Genomic DNA, 24,548 nt, shown 5'->3' with positions numbered 1-24,548 from the left:
TTTTCAACTTTTATTGGCAATCCATTCTCATTATGCCCGATGCATTTGTCTTCATAATATGTACTTCACAATTACAATATCAAAGAGTTTGTATCTACATAATAAAAATGATCTATAGAATAGTACAGGGAAAACATCATAACACAGTGTGATCATTAATGAAATGAATACTTTGAGGGAAAATATGACATCCCTTGAGAGAACTTGTCCCTATATCATGAGATGCTAGAAACAGGCAAAGGCCGGGGGGTGAAACCGAAATTGAATCTCGGGTTCCCTGGAGGTGGGAAGTGCAGCATGGCACTGCTTGGCTTTGGTGATGGGAGGGGCACAGGAGGGGTATTGGAGGTGACCTAGCGCTGGAAATAATGACTTCAAAGGGCAGCCGTCTTCTACCAGCTCCTCATGACTTTCTGGCCCCAATACTGCTAGCTCAACAGACAACTGAAATGAAGCTCAGGTCTTTTCTCTCAAGAGTAAGCATTGGCAAGTTCTTTTCATGGACCGAGATTTGCTGCGGCTGATCTGCAGAGGTATTGTTCAAGAAGAAACAGATCTGCTGGAGGCAATGATCTCTAGACTCAGTTTCTCAGCCTGAAGGCACTGACCAGAGAAAGGAAAAATGTGGAGAAGGAGATAGCAATGTGGTAAAAAGATGCTTGGTGCCCATCTGGATAATTTCATCCTACAGCACACCCAGGGAGAAAGAAGCCACATAGCTGGCAAGCGGGGATGCACTGTGCCATCCCTGCTCACTGTTGCACCTGATACACCTGTCCTAGTGCTTGGCTCACAGTACACACTCATAAATATGCTTTTTTTTTTTTTTTTTTTTTTTTGAGATGGAGTCTTGCTCGGTCGCCCAGGCTGGAGTGCAGTGGTGTGACCTTGGCCCACTGCAACCTCTGCCTCCAGGGTTCGAGCGATTGTCCTGCCCCAGCCTTCCGAGTAGCTGGGATTACAGGCACCTGCCACCATTCCCAGCTAATTTTTTTGTATTTTTAGTAGAGATGGGGTTTCACCATGTTGGCCAGGCTGGTTTTGAACTCCTGACCTGATCCGCCCACCTCAGCCTCCTGAAGTGCTAGTATTACAGGCGTGCGCCACTGTGCCCGGCCATAAATATGTTTTTAATGAATTCAAAAAGAATGTCTTCTTTATGGAGCCGAAATTTTCACAATTGATAACCCTTACAGTAGACTGCAGAAACCTATAAGACAGACTATCACTGAACTCATAAAAAAAAGAGTCATATTACTGGGCACCCAGGAAAAGGAACAACAGATAAGGAAGGGGTGCAAGCTGCTGAGGTCTGCATAAGAATAAAGGTTGCTTGTGGCGCTTGGCCAAAGCAGGGCTGGGGACCTCTTGCAGGGCGACAAGGAGACCTGACAGATGTTCCAAATGAGAAAGGGGAGGCCAAGCAGACGTTCAGCTCTGTTAAGAGACCATTGATTGAGAAGGAACACTGTTATGCTTCTTAGTTGAGAGCCAGTGGCACGAATCCACTGGTGAGAAGAGTTCTCTTCTCCAGCCAGCCAGCCAGCCAGCCAGCCAGCCAGCCAAGAGCTGCATTACATCTGGAACTGGGCTCCGATAGCAAAAGAGGGTTCTGTATATACATGCATTTTCAAAATATTGTGGCTTCTGTACATTCAAGTTAAATGTAAGTCAGGTTGGGCAGGGTTTGGTCAGTAACCGGGCAGAGGAAGTAGATCATTTGGTCTCTGAAACCCAAGCAGTCTGTAGTGAAAGTCTGCAATCCTGCAATGGAAAGAATCTCTTTCCTCCACTCACTCATCTCCCTCCCCAACTTCCCATCCACACCTATATGGACTCAAGGTCTACCTCCAAAAATGAAATTCATTATATTTAGAGCTAAAATAATTCCGGAATCAATTGATGTAGATGAAAGCATTTTTGACTTGGCTTATTTGAAAAATTATCCTGATTTATCAACTTTATTTGGCTAGCATAACTGGTGCATGTGCAAGTATAATTTTGAACAGGGAGAGAACTTAGCTGAATTGTAACTAAAATACCTCTGGGCATAGGATGGTGTATAAAAACACAGGCATGACAGAAACAATGTAACAGAGAAAGTGACATACAGCAGCATGTAATAACAGAAGGATCTTGAACCTATCATCCACATTTTTTTTGTGCATGGAAAAGCAGAATATTATTATAATAGGTGCAAAAACAGTTGCAGCGTGTTAAGACTGGCCTTCCCCACTAGAGACATAGTCCAAGCTTCTCACTTCACCAGGGATGGGACCTAGAATCAAAGATATGGAGGTGACTTGTCCAAGGCCTTAGAAGCGGGATGAAAACCTGGATACCGCAGACTTCTAACTCAGTGTTTTTCAATTCTACCATATGGCCTTTCATTCACAGAGAGATAGGCAGGTAGGTATGTTGATGGAAGACAGATAAATACTTATTCTCTAGGTAGTGTCAGCTTTTAGACAAAATTATTCTGTCTTCAGATTGAACATCCCATAGGCACATCAAAAACTCCCTGTAGGACATTTAAACTTTACTGCAGAGTTAAAAACTGTGGAGAGTTAGAAGTCCCCTGCAGCTATTAAAATAGTGTGTAGTGAGAACAGTTGTATTGCAGGTGACTAATGGGGTCTCACCACCTCCCACCCCCATTAGAAATATATACTGTTGCATTTCTAAGCAAGATGTCCAGTATTTTTACTCCTGGGAGAGGGAGCAATTGCTGACTACTATTTTTTCAAAACTGCACTAAAACTTTCTTTTGTAAGAAAAACGAGAGAAAAAAAATCAATAGAGCATGAAAGGACATGAAAAATGCATTTTAACCCATATATAAATTTTTTCTAACAGTGCAATTTTTTAAAGCTCTCTACAAAAAAATAAAAGTCAATGTGCTTCTCAAGGAAAAAAATGCAACACAACCCTGAATTCAGGAGCAAAAGAAAAAAAAACCAAGAATAATGAAGATCTAAAGATTTGACCTAGTAATTTGAGGCACAGATGAAAAATGAGGTAAGCTCTGGCCACCTCTGGGATTGGCAGGTCAAAGGGTACATTAAATGTGATGGGACACACATTGTTTTTGGATAGTTCAGCATATATCCATATTAAAGCTTTTAAGCCTCCCAACTCAGTGAAATTACTCCGAGAAACCAAGTGTCCCCTTGTGGACCTGGCTGCACTTCTTTTTTCATCCTCAAAGAGAAATGGCGTGGCCAAGAATGTGAGACATCCCTTACAGGGCTCAGGTGAAAAGGAAAGGGGAAAAAAAGAGTGCAGGTTAAATGCAATATTAAACACGATCTCTCTCCTAATCGGTGTATCTTTCTTCCTTGCAGCTAAGCAATCTTTGTCAATTACAGGGCATTACTCTGCAGGCCAACTGGCAATTACAATGGCATCTTTCTTCCCATCACTGACAGCAAAAGGAGGAAATAGTCTGAGTCCAGCTAAATGTAAAGAGGGAAACTGGAGCTCATCACAGAGGTAATGTACAGGGAACCTATAACCAGGATGCAGATGCTACATGCAGCTGTTATGCAAAGAAGCTCCTGTTCTCAGAGCTGATGTGTTTATTTAGACTAGTGCTAAAGCTGAGTTAATGCCAGTTTCCAGAAAGGATTAATATACACTAACGTGGAATTATTGAACCGTCCCACACATCTGGAAATGCATGTTTCAACTCTTTCTTTTTTGTGGCAGCCAGCTGTACCGGAGAAGCAGCTGATGAGGTTGCAGTTGCTCCCGGGCCCCAGCTGATTTGATGTCATGCCGTTAGGATAACTACAGGCCCTTCTGATCAAGGCCATGATCCTTTCTCCCCTCTGATCCTTTCACCACTCCTCTTTATTTTGGTCTCACAGTGAGTTTCTCACCTTCATTTTCAAGTACAGGCTGTAATCTCTTCAATTTCTCCAATTTCTCTCACCTCCAAGCCACTTTCCATGTAGCCATGAGGCCTCTCAAAAGAATGGAGAGATAGCCTTGATATTTGTGGTTCAGTCATTTAACCTTTGCACATTTCTGAGTGGGTCATCTGAGAGAATTATCCTTTGGCCAAGAGACCACTTACAGGAGTGGTAAAGGACATCTCAAGGACCTCAACTGGTCTCATGACCCAGAACCTTCTATCTCCAGAGACAAACAACATCGTGCCCCTCACTGACTTGTTAGCCTGCTTTTGTGCTCCCATTTCAGAACACACCATTCCCCCACCACCCTGCCACCATCTCAGTTATTCAAGAAGGAAGCCATGGTATTTATTGGGAAGTCTTGTGCCTATGGAAACCCCTTGAGATAGAAAAGCTAAAGACATGAGGTATTGTGAAAGCAATTTGGCTGCCCTACTCCTCTCTTTCCTTTCTCTGTGCCTACCCTTTCTTGGATGAATGGATTAACCAATACACATGTGCGAATTATCCTTCAGTATCCTGGAAAGGCTTTGCCTATTTGACCTTGGGTGCAGCTGTAAGGGTTTGTTCATCAATAATTACAAAGAGCCTGGCATCTAGAAGTACCTTCCCAATATCAACCACAAAAGCAATTTCTAGTTGAAGATTCTGCTGGGGACTCTTTGACAACTGTTTTCTTTGACCCACTCACCCCCACCTTTTGCTTCTTAGACATCCAACTGTTCAGAAGGATCCCACTGAGAGAACATCAGTCAAATCGTCCCTTCGTCTCTGGTTCCGAAGTACCCTGCAATCATTTGTGCCTTCCTCCAAAATACCTCTTTCACTGCCACATCAGAAGAGCTCTTTAAACGCTAACAAGAACCAATATTTTAGATTCTACTGCTAGGCATTTCAGCTCAAGTCACTTTATTGTAAAATTAGATGTCATTGTGAAAAGCATGGATATAAATATAAGAGCAAAAGGCCCTTTTCTTAATGCAGAAACCAAGGTAACAATATCCTATTTTTCCTTGTTGTCAAAAGTTGTGGTGTTTTTTTTTGATAGCTCAGCCAATATAATGCACTGCATATTTACACTTAGCATTAAATAACTATTATGCAAAAGTACTCCACAGTAAAATCTAAGTATATTTATGGAAAGCTAAATTCTATTGCCAAGTTTATTTTAGACCAAGGAAGCCCCTGGGAAGGGATATTGTGTATTTTAAAGAGTAAATGTAAACTATTAAATAGAAAGAGCCTTTGTGGAATGTAACACATTCTACCTAGGTAAATCACAGAGCAATTACACAGTAAACTTTTCTTTGATGAAGCACTGAAGTGATGACATATAATTACTTTTCCAATGCTGTACCGTGTGTTTATCAAAATGTTAATGCAAGCATAATAACAGGCTGTATGTTTGTGCTGAGAACGTCAGAGCCATCCAGCTGTCAATCACATCTGAAAATAAAATCGCAAATAAGCAGGCAGCTTGATAACAGGAGTGACAGCCAATACTCACTTTGCTGACAAGTACTTTGCTCCCCTCCACCAATCACAGTGTCACTGTAATGTACCTAATAGGAGGAATATATCTTTTATTAGCTGGAATGAAACCAAGTGGCATAAATGGGCTGAACTTTGCATGCGGCTCCCCCTCCCCCTCTCTGTTAATGGGGCTTCTTTTTGGGGCCAGCAGACGCCATTCCCCCTCTCCATGTTCCTTCAGATCAGTACCCTTGTTAAAGGCTGCAGAGCCCACAAACGGGCTGGCATTGTGAAGACTCAATTCGGACCAGGTCTGCCAGCCAACTGGCCTGGTTTAATCAGTCAGCGTCAAGCCCTGCTGTACTTTCCTTGGTCATGGTCACCAACATAGGAAGTCCCAGCCTAGATCTGTCGCAGCCACTGGTTGAGCTAGTTTCTCTTAAAGCTCTTAATGCAATTAAAAAAATCATTTTAATTTTTTTTGAGACAGAGTCTCACTCTGTCACCCAAGCTGGAGTGCAGTGGTGCAATCTTGGCTTACTGCAACCTCTGCATTGTAGGTTCAAGCAGTTCTCAGGCCTCAGCATCCTGAGTAGCTGTGATTACAGGTACCCACCACCATGCTCAGCTAATTTTTGTATTTTTAGTAGAGACGGGGTTTTACCATGTTGGCCAGGCTGATCTCGAACTCCTGGCCTCAAGTGATCTGCCTGCCTCAGCCTCTCAAACTGCTGGGATTATAGATGTGAGCCACTGAGCCCAGCCAGTGCAACTTTAAAAAACCAAAACAACAGGTGTCTGATTTTAAAGGACAAGTGCCAAAACTGCTAGGGAATCAGGATGAACTAATTAGTGCTTGCAGGGATACAAGGCCCATTTGAGAGCCTCCCTGGGGTGCGTGTATGTAGGGGTGTGCATATATATGGGTATGTGTGTGGGGAATTCAAGCCCTAAATAGGCCCCTGATTGGTCAGGTCATTTTGCATGATCATTTCCTTGTACTCTGGAACATCTAGGAAATGAACACTTTGGTCCTGGAAACTTTGTTCACCCTGACTCCTGCCCTCTTGACTTTCTCTGAGAACACTTTTCACTTAAGGATGCTTTCAAATGTATCTAAAAATTGCCAACCACTTGTTAAAGTGTAAGCAGGTGCATACATCTCCTTCTCCTTTAGATTAATGATTGCAGATCTTCTTCCCAGAATGGGGCACATTTTAGAATTTTACCTTGCTGTGTGCAGCAGGGCAGAAGAATGGGCCTAAATCCATTGCTGAACCTCCTCTTTCTATCCTTATTGTGACAAAATTCACCTCCTTGGTTAACTGAACTCACAACACAAATCATACCTAATTGCATTTTGCTGTTACAAAATGTGGAGATGGTTTGTCCACACTGTCCTTTGCAGTTGTAACCAGGAGAAATGTTCTGGCTCCTGGTACAAAGAGATACTCTGGAGGCATCCCAGTAGAACACAGAATGCAGGGAGGAATTATGTCCCTCAACCCTCTGGTCTGCAGTAATCTTATTTCCATTATTTTTCATGCTTTCTGGTGATGCCAACAAATGTTGCAAAGGCAAGAGCCAATCTTTGACGTTCTTGACTGCCTAAAGTGCAGCAAAGAGCTGCTTTAATCCCCCTTTTGTGCCTGCAATGACTGGAAGAAAATTTTCGATCCCATGCTTGGACTGACTAATGGTGCATTTTGAGTGGCAGCCTTCCACTTCTGCAGAAACTGTAAAACTCAGCCAAACCTGGAAACATTTGAAGTTTCTGGATTCAAGAACCATGGGTTCAGAGACCCTCACCTCCATGAATACGACTTGTTGGACATTCAATGACTGTGCAGTAGAGACAACGGGGTGAGTGTTTAGATAGACCCAGTAGCTCTGCCTGCTGAGCCCCTCTGCCAGTACTCTAACTTCAATGGATGTGCATGATTCTTCCGCTGTAGCAAATGTCATTGTAGTAAAAAGTAATACATCTCCTTGTTTAAGTGACAGCAGGTAGGGTTTGTTACTTTAATTCACTCTTCTCTTCTGAAAATTAATTGAGTCAGATACTGAATCTGGAGCCTAACTCCTTGGCAGCTGAGCAGGAGACAGGCGGATCATCATCTGCTGTAGAGAGTTCTTGAGAAGCCAGGAAGAGTTAAGAGGAAATTGAGGCAACTTGGAAAGGCAAGGCAGGTCACCAGAGGTGGCAGGAGAGAGATCTTCAAGCAGCACAGCAGTTAAAGAATTTTACAGCCTCTTCCCAACAAATGCTCATCGTCGCACTTCCTGTCACCTCTCTCTCCTGCATCCCTCTCTATCTATGTTCCATGCACACAGGACTTTGCATTACTTCCAAAGGTCATGGTCACTATCACAATTTCCATGACCTTACTTATGCTGGCACCTCTGCTTGAAATGTACTTAATTCATCTTCTCCACCTGGAAAAAATCCAAACCTTTGATGAAGTTTGGGTAAAGTCACTTTCTGCAGTGGAGAATGGTCCAGGAAGAATGCATGGCTCTTACGTCAGCACTCCCATAAAACCTCTATTTTAGCATTTACTTGCTTACACATAGACTTTTTCCATTCCCACTTCACACTATGAGGATCTCCTGGACAAGCATTAGTCTCAGAGCTTGTGTTTGGAACTCTTACACAGGCTGGATTCTAGATTTCTAAAAGGTACTAAAAAATGCTTGTTTGAAATTAAAGATCCAATGTTAGAAAGTATGTTATATTAAAAAATGGCCATCCTATATTACCCAGAATTAAAACTGGAATGGAGAAGTGGAGATATAGGTTTTTAACCGATACAAAGAACTTTCTGATCACTGGAGCAGTTCAACAATGGAAGCCTCTCAAAGTCATGAGACCCCTGTTCCTGCAGGTATTGAAGTGGAGGATGACTGGCCACCCGGGGAGATTGACAAGTGATTGCAGTGATCCTTATGATGCTATTCAATCTTAACACTCTATGAGGCATTGGGCCTACATGGATAAGTAAACAAAATTGTTCAAGTCTATTAATTAGAAAAAGTTCTCTAGTACCATGGTTCTCAGTGTATATAAGATACACTTGCAGAGCTTGTTAAAAAGCCTGGGTCCACCCCCAGAAATTCTGTTCAGTAACATGGTGGTGGTCACTGAGAATCTGCATTTTAAACAATCCCTCCAGATGACTCTGTTGGAAGCAGCTCTAGGATTGTCATTGGAGAAGCATGGCTCTAGAGTGTGCCAATTGATGGGCCTCCCTAAGCCCTCTGTTATTTAACACATCTTTACTCATGTTGACATAAAGTCAGCCCAACCTGCAGGTATGTCCCAATACATGTGCATTAAAAAGTTTATAATTTGGGCTCAAAGCTCAAACACAGAGAGAACTGCAAATCTACAAAGCCTGACTGCCAGGATGAGGGGCCATCCCTGGGAAAATAGCTAGGAGAGGTCTGAGGAAGGCCGACCGGGTTCATGACAGACACACCACAAGGGGATGCAAGGTCTCACCTCTCTAAAATCAAAGACAACAAAGCATGCCACGGGGTAAAATAACAAATGCATAAGCAAGCAAGGATCGTGACCCAGGAAACTAATTAATCGATTCATCAAATGACAGGTTTTGAGGCATCTTCTAGAGAAATGAGATAAGGAGATTTGCCAAGATTGTGGAAGTGCTCAAAAGCAATGATGTCATCTCTCAGTGGAGGCTAATGGAGTGGAAAAGCATAGCAACTATCTTTCAGCACAGAGCTGCAGTGGTGAGTAGATATCAGAAATGCAACCAATGGTCGCTTGGCAATGGAATGGCTTCCAATGAGATAGTCAACACATGACAGAGTCTGCAGAATTAAACATCATTTGGAGTTGAAAACTTAATATTGAGTGAAAAGGCAATAGGTTAAGAGATTCATATATTGTATTTTAAACATAAAGACTCTTCCACAAATCCAAGTTAATACAGAATGCCCTTGGATTCAGATTGGACAGTGGTAGGAAACAGGGTTATTTCAAAGACCTTGCATATGGGAGAGGAATATGATGCCCATAGATGACCATGGGTACTATATTCTTCATTCTTGGACAGCCACTTACTTTTTCATTTTTTACATTTCAGCATTGAGAAAGATCCCAGATTCAGGGCTGTGTGAAGTCAAGATCTTTCAAGGGTAACTGGATCCCAAAATAGGAACACAGTGGGAAGCATAAAAAAACTCAGTATGGTGCCATCTTCTACACTGTCCATGTTGGCTTCATGAACTCCCCAGAGAAAGCAAGACAGCAACATGAAAACATACAGTATGTTCTCAAAATGGACACTTGCAGACATTTTCAGGCATATGCTTATCAAATGCATTTGGTTTCTTAGGAAAGACAGGTTTAGTACAGCTAATCCTGGAATCCCAGCATCCCTAAGATCTATCTAAGTTTCGTTTGCATTGTTTGTGAATACAATGATCATATTAATCATCATCGTCATCGTTATCTTCATCAAAATTATTCTCTGAGAAATAACTGAGAAAAAGCCAGAAATGCTGAATCTGCCTTATTTTTTCTTGCAGGTAATTCTTTCATGGTTACTGGGAGTCCCTTCTTTTCTGAATTAGAGAGTATCACTTAGCTGAAGGACAGAGCAGAGGGCAGCAGGCTGGCTCCTGAGCTGCCTCAGGTTGTATGCCTCAGGCATGCCCCACTGTGCTGTCTAATTCTAGGGTACTTTGGGCTTTGAAAGAGGTTTCACTTTTCTATTTGGCAACAAATGTTTCATCTAAAAAAGTGTGAGGCTCACAGATAAGCATGATTTTACCACTGTCTACATTAACTGATTATGGGTTATTGAACCTAATCAGTAAAGATGAGGAATATGACTAAGAAAGAGTTTTCTTTCTTCCCACATTTAATATGTTCCTCACTTTAATTTTGCGTTCTCATCTGCTCTTCTCTAGCTCAATGTCTTGACTCTTTTCCACTCTTTTCTCTTTGCTGTGCTTTGATACTCCCTGCCCACATGACCTTCCTGTTAGTCCTAGTGAGGAGGCTAAGTGGTTTTGACCCATGAATACTTACAGATGGTGCTGCAAACCCAGCTTTGAGGACGCAAAGGGTGCAGAAACGTCTCAATGTTGGGAGATAGCCCTGAAGTGTACAAATCCTAAGTATAGCTCCCTGCGTGATGATAATGGACTCACTAATATCTATTTTCAGCAGCCCCACGCTGCCTCTTCGGAATCTCTCCTGAGGCCTAAGTGCATGGATATTTCATTGACTGGCTTCATTTGTACTGCCTCAGCCCCACTGTATCTCCTCCCAGTGCTAATAAAAAAATATGGCTCATTAGACAAGAAGTGGGCTCACTACTTCTTGTCTGGGTTAACTTTGTTCACCAAAGATAAACTTCATTTTTAAACTGAAGGTCTTCTGCCTGAAAACACAGCCATGTTTTGTGCTACATTCCAAAACAGGTGTTGGATAATTCAGTAATTAGTATGCACATCTAACTTCATGCAGCCTCTGTTGATCTCTCAATTATAGTTAGCTGGGTCCTCTGAAGTTTTCTGTAGTTAATTAGAGCATTATTGAACAGTTGGGCTGGAGAGCCAAGCTCTGCAATCAGTTGACAGCTTGGTCCCATGAACTAAGCATTGGGCTGGTCCTTGACTGGGGAATGCCAGTCTGCAGGGTGACCCAGTGCCAGAATAGGTTAGATTGTCTTTTGAATAACAGCTGGAGGGAGGCCTCTTTTATGAGCTGCGAATAATGGTCACATTCCTTATTCTGTCGCACTCTTGACAGGAAAATTCACATTCCAATGGTGATCAGTTTCAGAAATGTCTCCTCAGGGGAAAAAGGAAACTTTCAACATTCAAGAAAAAAGGATAATGGTTCTGAGCAGGCTCCAGAAAGTCAAAATCTAAGGTGAACACGTGAGTTAGTGCTCAGTCTCCCTATTTCAGATCGTTTCACCTTGACTACCCTCCCAGAAGAATTCAGGAAAAGCACAGGGGGACAGCAGAAGGGTGCATGAAGGGATCCACATGAGATGCACTGCACACCAATTCTAGAAGGCAATTTGGAAATGATTGCTTCTGAATAATTGAGGTATCATGTCATCTGCCACATCTGAGTCTGACTGTCCAAAGCTCCTGATAATTGCCCAGGTTCCATTTTGAATGCAGCCCATGAGTATTAGAGCAAGCATGCATTCATCACTTTAAGACCAAAAGACAAGTGTGTCTTGTCAGTGGAACGGAGGGGAGAGGCTTTGGGGACTGGAGGCTAAGAAGCAAGAAGCATTACTGATTATGGTCATGGTCAGCATGCTTTCCAAGGAGGATTCTCCCCGCTGCCCAAATTTAGCTTCTGTGCTGTTCTTTTTCCAAATTTATGAAGTCAGAAGGGTCACTGCTCTCTCCTCAGCAAGTTGTGAGGCATGTTATTCTGTAATCCACCCCTCACTGCAGGGATCTGGGCTGGCTTACTGAGTAGGTTTTCATTTCCCAGCCTCTCCTCTCTCCCACCCCCACTAACCAAGGGTCCCCAATGTGGCCAACAATGTAAAGACAACAGAATGATACATATGGCTGAAATAATGTTTAGATTTAACTAAATGTTGGAAATAGAATCGGTACAGTGAAAAGAAGACTGCCTTTGGCAAGATCTCATCTCTACTCAACCACTGAGTAACCAGTGTAAGTCACATTACTTTTCTCCATCACATTAGAAAAATGAAGATAGGAATAACCTTCAGAATCAGTTAACCATAGGTGAGGTCACCTGTCTCCCTCGGGATGGAATGAGACAGCACAGCACAGGAGAGAGGGGGTGGGAACAGGGGTCAGAAGGTAGAAGCTTGATTCCTATCTCTCCTCTTTGCTCAGCGAATGGTCTTGGGCAAATCTTGTATTAATGTGGACATCAATTCCTTTAACCATAAACAGGAATCATAATAGGACCTATGCTATACATACACAGTACCAAGGGGAGGACTGAAAGTAAAAACTACTGGGTGAGAGTACTCTGGAATCTGCAAAGAGTGATATAAACAAATCTACAGCACATACTGGAGTGAGGCAGGTGTGTGATCAAGTGGGCTAAATTGATTGCCAGGAAGCTTGGGAGAAAATTCTGAGAGTTTGGGACACTAGACAGCAGCCACAAAGGCTGACATCAGACAATTTACAATTCAGAGCTCTCTGGGGCCTAGAGGAGTCTTTGAAGTGAAGGAGCTCAGTTCAGCTCTTCCACCTCAATCCCACTCTGCTGTGCTGTGAATTTAAAGGGCCCGTGACAGATTCTTACCAGGCTGCCTACAAATCAGGGAAGAGTGTAGGAGGGCACAACAAAAGTTATAGGACTTCTGTCTTGATCGCCACCCCACACTGCTCTTTCCTTCATTAATCATTATTTATAAAGGCTAGACCAGAGGCCCTGAGTCAGGCACTAGACTTTGCTAGGTCCCACTTATCTTAGGATGTGTTGCTAAGACTCTCATGAGGACCTCCCATTCCAACATGTATCATTTCAGAATTCCATGGTTCCCAATCAGAAGTTCATTAAAAAGATAGTAATTAGTGCTCGCTTCAGCAGCACATATACTAAAATTGGAACGATATAGAGATTAGCATGGCCCCTGCGCAAGGATGACACGCAAATTCGTGAAGCGTTCCATATTTTTTCACCACTCCCATTCAACATAGTGCTGGAAGTTCTGGCCAGGGCAATCAGGCAGGAGAAGGAAATAAAGGGTATTCAATTAGGAAAAGAGGAAGTCAAATTGTCCCTGTTTACAGATGACATGATTGTATATCTAGAAAACCCCATCGTCTCAGCCCAAAATCTCCTTAAGCTGATTAGCAACTTCAGCAAAGTCTCAGGATACAAAATCAATGTACAAAAATCACAAGCATTCTTGTACACCAATAACAGACAAACAGAGAGCCAAATCATGAGTGAACTCCCATTCACAATTGCTTCAAAGAGAATAAAATACCTAGGAATCCAACTTACAAGGGATGTGAAGGACTTCTTCAAGGAGAACTACAAACCACTGCTCAATGAAATAAAAGAGGATACAAACAAATGGAAGAACATTCCATGCTCATGGGTTGGAAGAATCAATATCGTGAAAATGGCCATACTGCCCAAGGTAATTTATAGATTCAATGCCATCCCCATCAAGCTACCAATGACTTTCTTCACAGAATTGGAAAAAACTACTTTAAAGTTCATATGGAACCAAAAAAGAGCCTGCATCGCCAAGTCAATCCTAAGCCAAAAGAACAAAGCTGGAGGCATCACGCTACCTGACTTCAAACTATACTACAAGGCTACAGTAACCAAAACAGCATGGTACTGGTACCACAACAGAGACATAGATCAATGGAACAGAACAGAGCCCTCAGAAATGGTGCCCCATATCTACAACTATCTGATCTTTGACAAACCTGTCAAAAACAAGAAATGGGGAAAGGATTCCCTATTTAATAAATGGTGCTGGGAAAACTGGCTAGCCATATGTAGAAAGCTGAAACTGGATCCCTTCCTTACACCTTATACAAAAATTAATTCAAGATGGATTAAGACTTAAATGTTAGACCTAAAACCATTAAAATCCTGCAAGAAAACCTAGGCAATACCATTCAGGACATAGGCATGGGCAAGGACTTCATGTCTAAAACACCAAAAGCAATGGCAACAAAAGCCAAAATTGACAAATGGAATCTAATTAAACTAAAGAGCTTCTGCACAGCAAAAGAAACTACCATCAGAGTGAACAGGCAACCTACAGAATGGGAGAAAATTTTTGCAACCTACTTATCTGACAAAGGGCTAATATCCAGAATCTACAATGAACTCAAACAAATTTACAAGAAAAAAACAAACAACCCCATCAAAAAGTGGGCAAAGGACATGAACAGACACTTCTCAAAAGAAGACATTTATGTAGCCAAAAAACACATGCAAAAATGCTCATCATCACTGGCCATCAGAGAAATGCAAATCAAAACCACAGTGAGATACCATCTCACACCAGTTAGAATGGCCATCATTCAAAAGTCAGGAAACAACAGGTGCTGGAGAGGATGTGGAGAAATAGGAACACTTTTACACTGTTGGTGGGACTGTAGACTAGTTCAACCATTGTGGAAGTCAGTGTGGCGATTCCTCAGGGATCTAGAACTAGAAATCCCATTTGACCCAGCAATCCCATTACTGGGTATATACCCAAAGGACTATAAATCATGCTGCTATAAAGACACATGCACACGTATGTTTATTGTGGCACTATTCACAATAGCAAAGACTTGGAACCAACCCAAATGTCCAACAATGATAGACTGGATTAAGAAAGTGTGGCACATATACACCATGGAATACTATGCAGCCATAAAAAATGATGAGTTCGTGTCCTTTGTAGGGACATGGATGAAACTGGAAAACATCATTCTCAGTAAACTATGGCAAGGACAAAAAACCAAACGCCGCATGTTCTCACTCATAGGTGGGAATTGAACAATGAGAACTCATGGACACAGGAAGGGGAACATCACACTCTGGGGACTGTTGTGGGGTGGGGGGAGGGGGGAGGGACAGCATTAGGAGATATACCTAATGCTAGGTGATGAGTTAATGGGTGCAGGAAATCAACATGGCACATGGATACATATGTAACAAACCTGCACATTGTGCACATGTACCCTAAAACCTAAAGTATAATAATAAAAAAGAAAAGATAGTAATTAGACCAGATGACGCCGCTCGAGGTTTACTAAGTGTCCTTCAGCTCAATTCAATAAACATTGCGGACTGACTATGGGCAAGACAACAGACCAGGCCGTAGAGCAGTAGCATTGACCCATTTCATTGTCGACAGTGATTAAAGTTGATGAAACCCATTTGTGAGTTAATGAATGTATACACACCTGGATTGCTGATGCTGTTGTTTTCTCACATTGATGTTCCTAACACTCCTATGGGGTGGGCAGGGAAGGCCGGATCATTCCCATTTTACGGAGTAATCGACAGTCCACCGAGATTAAGATCCCATACTTAGATAAATGGTGGAGCCAAGACTTACCCAAGGGGTGTGCCTGTGTTGTAACAGATTTACTGAAATATGATTGCACACAATAAATAACGTCGTTAAAGTAGTATACAAGGCGAGGGGTTCTGCCGTGCGTATACTCAGGAAACCATCACCACGATCAGGACAGCAAACACGTCCATCACCCCCACCAAAGTTTTCTCTTGCCCCTTAGTGACCCCTCCCTTTTTCCCTCCCCCTCATTATTCTCCCCCTGCCCCTCAAGTGACCAGGGATCTGCTTTTTGCCTCTAAAGACTAGTTTGCCTTTTTAAAAAATACTTCATATAAATAAAATCACATAATATGAACCTTTTGTCTGGCTTCTTTCACTTGGCATAATTACATTGAGATTCGTCATCATTACTGCATGATCAGTAGTCCATTAATTTCTACTGCTGAGGAATATCCCATTGTGTGGAGGCGCCATGATTTGTTTTGGTTTGATGTCCAATGATTTTTAAAAAATTGTTCTTCTTGGAAAAAAAAAAAGGAAAAGAAAAAAGTCAATTCCCTCTTCTCCTCCCACAACTCTAAATGATTACCACTCAAGTCTTGTTTCTCAAATATTTCCTGATTAAATGGACAAATATATTACAGGCCACATCAGGGCTTCTGTGCACAGCTTCGGGAAGAATCATTTTGAGTAGGTTTTATTGGAACCTGCACATTGAGACGACAGCTTCTTTGCTTGTAGACAAGGAGAACTCACAAAGGCATAAACAATACAGAACTTTGGAAAAATTATGAGACCAATTTAGGAGTGGATAATTAGATACCTTTTGCAGGGTATTAGGGAAATTAAATTGGCTTTTTTTAAAAAAATCAAGGTTTGTAGGAATCACTTCATAAAAAATATCTCCGTGACTGATTATTTTTCTAATATTCTTCGCTTTTCTTCCTTGCATTTCCAAGCAAGTGGCACTTTTAGCCGTTAGCTGTGGCAGCCAATCATAGCCTCTAATTGCATTCACTGCATAAATTGTCAGTGTCATGAATAATAAAATTAGTTTAAATAAACCCCCAGCCACAATCACAAATAACTATCTGGTGCAGGATCTTGTGTCCTTTCATTCTAGGGGGATGGGTCCGTGCAGTCTCTGTAGTTAAATTCTTGTGTTAAAATGAAGATAAAATTATTGGGGAGGCGGGGATAGAGCTGAGGGGTGAAAGTGGGAGGAGAAAGGTTTCTGGCTCCTGGCAGGTTCATGAAAGAGAACGGATCTTCTTCCTGAGCAGCCTTCAGAGAGTGCCTCATACCTAAGACAGTCAGCCCTGACCAGCAACAATAGCCGAGAAAGGGCTTGCACTGGCCATGCCAGAGTCTAGACGGAAGAGCTTGGGGCCCAGAGGCTGAGCAGTCCTGCGTGGTGGCCTAATGTGACCTGTTATCCAGCAACTCCCATCTATTTCTGAAATCTCCACGTGCTGGTCTGGCATTCTAATTGTCCACTCTGCTGCTCGGTTTTCAACAGGATCTCATCAAGAACTTTGCCATTTAATGGCGACCAAATCCCTCCAGTTTCCTGCTCCCTGGCTGTGGACAGAAGGCACCTGGAAGGGTGCTGTGGGAGTCCAGTGGTTGTGCATCCCGGCAAAAGGAGTTGATTTCGATGGCCAAGCAGCTTCTATCAGCTTTTCTCTTTCTTTACAGGCCCTGCCCAAATACTCTGCCTTCTGTAGACTCTACTGAAGCCACTATGGTGAGTGAGAGAGTAGACGACTGCAAACATGAGTGTCCCCCAGTCTCAGCACCACAGTGGCCTGCCTGGGCCCAGCGCTGCCCCAGCATCCTCCCAACCACTGTCCTCAGCATTGTTTCAACGTGAGTCACATAATTTTCCAAAACACAATCCTTTCTTTCAACCTTAGCCTCAGCTCCCTGATATGTTAATTCCCAGGCTGATTCCAGTGCCGTGGGTCCCCCACTTGGCTCATTACATTTCTGAGCCCACTCTGCTGGCTTTATTTAATGAGGTTTATTGTTTGTGCTTAGTAATTTTCAAAGGCCCATCACCCTCTTTGAGTTTGCCCTTAGATCTTCAGCCTGCCAAAGAGGTGGGCTTTTGAAGCTACCTTTATTAATTCAGTACCTAGCTTCCGCATTTAATGGCACATAGGTTTGAAGTGTACATAAGCCACGGTGGAAACATCCGAGAAGCGTCCCAAGATACTGCAAATTATAAAGGGTGATTAGGAAATAGCATGGCTCTCTACCTTCTCATGCCTTAGAACTTTATTCCTTATATCAAAAAGACCCTGGGATATCAAAATATCACTGTCTGACTCTGATAATGACTTCCCAGAGTTTCAGACATTGGTGGAACAAAGATATAATTTTAATTATCAGCAGCTCCACTTAAAAAAATCTTCAGCTATTGTAAAGGGCAAGGAGCTGGAAGGAAAGGCAGAAGAGGAGGCAAGAGGTGAGCCCATGTCCTACTAAATGGCTGCAAAGTGGCTGTCTTTGACAGGGCTCCACAGTCCCTGCCATGGATGGATTCCTTGGAAAGAGATGCACGGGGTGCTCTGACTGTCAGTCTGTCCTGCTAGCACTATCACTGTCAGGGAGCAAACGGCAGAAGCCAGTCTCAGGGAAGCCAGTGGCCTGACAATTAAGGCAAATGCACAGACTTCAGAAACCACACCAAAGCAATTTGGCTTCTAAGATCCAGCCCTGACCGGCTGACTCAGAGGAAGTTGGCTGGCAGGTTCTGCGATCCCTGGAGATGGGCAGGGCTGGGGTCAGACTCGGGTGACAGCAGCAGTGGACACAATCCAGGACCCCCCACTGAGGTCTGTCTTTTCTTCGAAAGGGACAGAGGAGTGTGGTCCTTGGGACATCTAGCCCAGGGAAAGAAATCTTGCCTAAGAATGCATATGAATATCTGCAAAAACAAAGTTGGGGTTTGATGTCCTTCAGGAAGCCTAGGAATTCTAGGCCAGTGCCAGCATTGGGAATGGGTGGCTCCCTTCCCCCTCCTTCCATGCCCAACTGGAGACAGAATGCTGGACTCTGGGTGCCTGAATTCTGGTCCTGGCTCTATCAGTGTCTCTGTGCAACCAGAGAGAGGCCACATAGCCTCCCTTGGCCTCAATGGCTTCTTGGTGATCTTCCAATAATTTTTAGCAGTAGAAACTTTCCTTTCCTAATTGAAATTTTACAGGGAACAATATTTAAAATAGCTAAGAGGGGCTGCCATGCCTGAGGGTGGTCCCTGCCTGCTCTGTTTTCTTCATCCCCTTCGTACCCTCCTGCTCAGCAGAAGCTGAGGGACTCCAGGGGACCCCAGCCGTCCTCAGGACCCACCATGGAAGCAGAACTCCCAACTGTCTTTCTCACTGCTTGTGGTTTGTCAGTTTTATGACTCAATTTTAATCTGTACCATTTAGGATATGCTCAGGAGGGGCCCTGGGAGAGGCACAAGTGGCAGCTTTTTTTTTCTTGAAAAATCAGCTACTATTTATCCTTAAGGAGGAAAAAAAGCAACCCTGAGAAAATGATTTTCTTTTCACAACCTTATTACAAATGCTGAGCACAGCTGGAAGTAAGGCCCGGCTCTGTGCTTGTGCACGTGTGTGTATGTGTGTGTACGTATTATGTGTGTGTGTGTTTCTGGTGGGCAGGTGTGGCTGGAGGCATGACCCCTTTTGCTCTGGTTGATTTCATCTCCATAGCCAAGTAGAAACTACAACGTGACCTGACTTCTATGCCCCCAGCACTATGGCCATGGCAGCCTCCAGATGGGAGAAGGGGTCTGGCTTCATTGACATTTCCACGGTAGTGCATACGGCCCTCGAGACCTACTCAAGAGAGGACAAAAGAGAGGCTCAGGTAGAGCTTATCTAGTGGACAGACCTGCTCCTAGACACGGAGCACTGCCTGCCATCCTTGCTGCAGAATCGGGCTAGGACAGGGCTGAGTATTCTAACTGCCTGTGGGATAGGATTTCACTATATCCCTGCACAGCTGTTTTCATGCTGTGGTTGGATTTTGACGCTATCGTAATTTCCCCCATTGTTTGATATCCTCGCATTCACATTAAAGAAGTACAGGAGAAGAGCAGTGTTCTCGGGAGAAAATTTCAGCATTTAGGATTCATACAAATAAATGCATGGACTGCCCACGCTTCCCTCACTTCTGTCAAACAACTCAGTTAAAAACACCTTTTCAAAAGGCTCTTCTATAATTTTACTTCTTTTAAAAACAGTGATGGGGTTACGTCTGATGCCCCGGAACGTCCGTCATGCATTTATTTTATCCAGTTCAATGCCAGGCAGCAATTAGCAAAGGTAACACTAATTAGGTTTTACAATGTAATATGTGTCCTTCTAAACTTAAGTCATAGCATTTTAAGCGTCTAATGATTGCAAGGTCATTTTGCTGTTCTTCATAATAGCAGGGATGCTAATGAGTGCATTTGGTATGCATGGGGATGCCCCTGTTTCCTCCTGGGGCTTATTAGCATTTATTGGGGACACTTCACTTAATTTGTTGCTGAGCTCATGCCCTAAACGGAAACATTGAACCAGCCACCTGAAGGCCTAGAAGTTTTAGACTGTGGAATCAGCCCTGTGGAAGGCCTGGCTACCCGGGTCACCGTGAGCTGATCATTTGTTTTCCTCTGGACTTAGAAGCTCCACATCCACTCTGTCCAGCCTCCTTAGCTGGCCAATCTCCCTCTCCCATGTCTGAATGCACTTCAATGTGCTCCTTCCTGCTGAGAAAAATGTGATCCTATTAAACGATGCATGTTATAAAAACCTTAACATTCATAGTTTCATGTTTTAATCTTGCTGCTAGCATATTCTGGGCATGTTTACTGGAATCAGTTTTCTATTTCTTAGACTGTAAGTTCTCAGGAGGCAGATTAAAAACTCATAAGATGGTCTCTGTAAAATGTCTTTCCCAGAGCTGTGTGTGACTTGGTATTTTATGTGGGTTTTAGATGTGGCTGTAGATAATGAGATGGCGGGTATGACAGTGTTGAGACTCAAGCAGCCTCAGCAGGCTCTGCCCCGGTGCAGCTGGAAAACATGACGAAATACATTTCCACTGTTGACACGTCCACCTCGTCCTGTTGGGGCGGCCCCCCAGGGTGGTGTGGGTTTGAAAGACACTGTTGGGGCTCAGACTTTCTGCCTTCCTCTTAAGGAAAAATCAGGAAGTGATGAACTGAGGGGAATATATGCAAAGTAGAGAAAGCTAGGGCTGTCTTCATTTCATTTATTTGCTGGGTAAGTTTCTATTCACTTGAAGCTATGATCCAGGCATTGTATTTGGTGTAGGGGTGTCGTGGTGAGAAACACAGGTATCATCCCTGCCTCCAGAGCTTACAGCACAGAGTGGGGAGTCCACAGCAGGCAGCAAATGCTTTGAGTGATTCTTATTTCAAATCATGTTAAGTGCTGGGCGTGGTGCCTCATGCTTATAACCCTGACAATTTGGGAGGCCAAGGTGGGCAGATCCCTTGAGCCCAGGAGTTCGAGACCAGCCTGGGCAACATAATGAGACCTCATCTCAAAAAAAAGAAAAAGAGAAAGAAAGAAAGAAAGTAAGAAAGTAAGTAAGAAGCTAGGTGTGGTGGCACATACACCTGTAGTCTCAGCTACTCAGGAGGCTGAGGTGAAATCCCTGGAGCCCAAGGGGTCGAGGCTTCAGTGAGCCACAATTATGCCACTGAACTCCAGCCTGAGCAACAGAGGGAGACCCTGTCTCAAAATCAATCAATTGATCAATCATGTTAAGTATAATAAAGAGGTTCAGATGCTATGAAGGAATAGTGGGCCGGATCTATTCAGTGGGGATCAGGAGATTCCTAGAGGAAGTGATACTTCTGCTGAGCTCTGAGGGATGAGCAGAAATGACTAGACACACAGTGGAGGGAAAGCCATTCTAGGCAGAGAGAGGCATGTAGGAAGGTCCTGAGATGAGATCATTCACAGTGTATTCCATCCTCTCTGGGGATTTTCAAGGGGAGCACTCTGCAAGAGTCACAGGATTAGCCTAGGAAAGACCGGGCTTTAAAATAAGGAGCTCCCAGGCACAGAGATTCTTTGTTCTCAAATGTTGCAGCCTGTGACCATTCCTAGTGCTTCAGGACGGCTGCTTCCCCACATGGAGCTTCCTTCTTGTGAAAGGAAGAAGAAGGTTGGGTGCAGTGGCTCACGCCTGTAACTCCAGCACTTTGGGAGGCCGAGACGGGAGGATCACTTGAGGTCAGGAGTTCAAGACCAGCCTGGGCAACATGGTGAAACCCCATCTCTACTAAAAATACAAAAATTAGCCAGGCATGGTGGAGGGCACCAGTAATCCCAGGTACTTGGGAGGCTGAGGCAGGAGAATTGCATGAACCCAGGAGGTGGAGATTCCACCACTGCACAGTGTAGCCTGAGCAACAGAGTGAGACTCTGTCTCTCAAAAAAAAAAAAAAAAAAAAAAAAAAAAGGAAAAAAGAAAGAAGGAAAGGGAGAAAGAAAGCAGAGAGGGCATGAGGGAAGAGATGAGAGGAAGAAAGGAACTTTCAAAGCAATGCTCTGGGACAAGCCTTTGGGATTTTCCTGCCATCCCTTTAAGGGAACTGAAGGCCAGAACCTGAGAGGGAGACATTAGTTCTAGGTCTTAGACCCAGCAAGGGACAGGGTTACTACTGTTCTGGTTACTGAAGGTTCCTGTGCGTACAGTGTTGCATTCCCCAGCCTCTGGAGCTGGTGGGGGTTGGAGCTTCACAGGGTCACCTCCCTAACTTCCCCTTTACTGCTGTCCTGAGCCTGGTTCAGAACTCATTCTGTTGGGAACCTCAGTGACCACATGACCCAGCTGCCCCCAGTGGGTGGCTGCCTCAGACCCCAGGCAATAAACACTCCTTGCAGCACTCACTTAATGTGACATAAAGAGAAGAAACTGCAGCGGTGTTGTCACTGGAGCGAATGGCAAATTCTCATAGCTAGATAACGCAGAAATAAAGTGCATTTGTAATAGACAACAAAAGGATTATCCCCCATTCATTTCAAAGCACCCTTCATCCCACTCAGGGATTACATTTCTCTTTACTTATCTTGCAAGTAGTTTTTTCTATTCTTGTTTTTCCCTGAAGAGCACATGTATAGCTTATAGCAAATAAAAAGCTGGACCTGTTAAAGGCAAGGCCTTCATTAGTCAGAGAGAAGTAGTTCTCCAGGACTCTGTGAGTTCTCTAATCCACTGCTAGGCAGCTGCATACCTAAGAAAGTAACCCTATACCATCCAAGACAGAACTCTGCTAGTCTGCAAGGATGAACATGGTCCATGAGAAATAGCAGCATCTCCCAGCAAACCTGAGCAGGTAAGGGGCTTCTCTGACTCCTCTCCACCTTTGACCTTGGTCTCTGAGATGCCCTTCATGGCTCTCCTGTATGTCCTCTCGAGGTGCCCATGCCCTTTCCAGAGCTACAGACAGGCATCCTGTCATCAGACTTCCGATCTTTACTCTGAATGAAAAAAACATCAAAATCTGAGAAGCAGGAGAGCTGAGGGTATCCTAGTGAATGGAAGGATGACGCAAATATCCTAGAAAGCTGTGTAAAGAATGTGGGGCCTGTCCATGGGCTTTAATGCCCACCATGCAGTGCATGGGAGACGGAGGGAGTGGCTGGGACTTTAATTCTTTTGAGGGCCATTGCTCTGCTCAGACACCCAGGGGAGGGGTTCCATGGCCACAAGCAAACTCTCTGGCAGCCTCTGACACGTGGGGATTCATTCTCACCACGTGTTCCAACTCTAGAACTATGTAACTGCTCAGGTCTTCCCCAAGCGCATGTTTTCCTCTTTCATAGCTTCCACTCTTACCCCCAATCACATATCATCATGTGCTCCACATGCAGTGGGGACCTTAACAGGCATTGCCATTTCTTTTGCTTGATATTTCTGACTCCTTTCTTTTGTTACTGTAAGACTTTGCAACATCAAAAGATTCCAAGAGGCCAGGGAAAGAGCAGACCCTCCAAGTATCAACAATCCCTAGTAGGCAGCCTTCTCCTGTCTCGTCTCTGCTCTTCCTCCTATCCAAGTTATTAAAATAAGAAAGCTCATCTCACGAATACGGTCTACAAACAACTCCATAACTAAAGCAAACCCTTCTGGTCACCCTGGGTCAGAGGAGCACATGTGGTCCCATGGGGAAGGGCAGCAAGTTGGCCCCAGGACACCAGGTTGGCGGCAGAACCTGCTGAGTGTTTTCCCAGGCTGGCGGGGAATCTCATGAGGAGGAGATTGGTTCTGGAATGTGGGGGGAGATGACACAGTTTAGGACAGGCTTCCCTTTATGGTATTTAACTTTATAGAAAATGGAAAGCCTTCCCCAAGCGTTCTCATTTTGGGAAAAAAAATGAATGTGCAATTAAACCGTACCCCAGAACAGTCCATCATGAAGTTGGACCTTTGTCACTCACCTGTCAACCCCACCTAACCCCACCCCAAAAGGAGAAGAACATGAAACCAGCTCCCACAGAGGGTTAAAAGCATAGCCTCTTCCTGTTTGTATATAACAGACCATTAGGGTATTTTTATTTCTCTTTCCTCCATGTTGCACAATACCACATCAAAAATACATTTGCAGCAAAGCTTATTTTCTGAAGATAGATAATTTGGTTAAATCTCTTCCACTTTGATTTCATCTCCAGTTTCGGACGAGCAGCAGGACAACATGCAGCAGCACAACATGCAGCAGCAAAAGCCCATTTTATTCTCATGAAAAAGAATTTAATGACCCTCTGATATAAAATTGATCCTCTGATAAGATGGCATTTGTGGGTTACTTTGACAGAAATGTTAAACTAAGTAAGTCTGCACATATCCACTGATATATGGCACCTCGCGTTGCTGCTGGGACTGTGGAGGACACACCATTCTGCCTCTGCTTAGGAAGGGGGAGTGGGTGGGAGCTTGGACTGTCCACGCTGGTCTAGCACTATTGTGTCACTGAATTCCTACAGAATCTTAGCAGTCATTGTGTAGCCTGGAGCTCACATGGGTTGGGAATTTTGGACAACTGCCTTGTAGAATCAAACATTTTATTTCAGGCATTCCTGAATGGTAGTGGTGT

At 43.7% G+C, this 24,548-nt stretch overlaps 1 protein-coding gene and 1 non-coding gene across 6 annotated transcripts in view; one reads left to right on the top strand and one right to left on the bottom strand.

Moving 5' to 3' along the window:
* Positions 1–24,548, bottom strand: part of KIRREL3 (kirre like nephrin family adhesion molecule 3) — a 581,266-nt gene that overhangs the window by 452,359 nt on the left and 104,359 nt on the right. The gene's annotated exons all lie outside the window — the stretch shown is intronic.
* On the top strand, positions 12,954–13,057 carry LOC115830609. The gene has a single exon (XR_004026137.1). It is a non-coding gene; the product is annotated as a U6 spliceosomal RNA (small nuclear RNA).

Source organism: Nomascus leucogenys, chromosome 15 (genome assembly GCF_006542625.1).
Source record: "Nomascus leucogenys isolate Asia chromosome 15, Asia_NLE_v1, whole genome shotgun sequence".
NCBI lineage: Eukaryota > Metazoa > Chordata > Mammalia > Primates > Hylobatidae > Nomascus > Nomascus leucogenys.
This window is presented reverse-complemented; position numbering and strand designations above follow the sequence as displayed.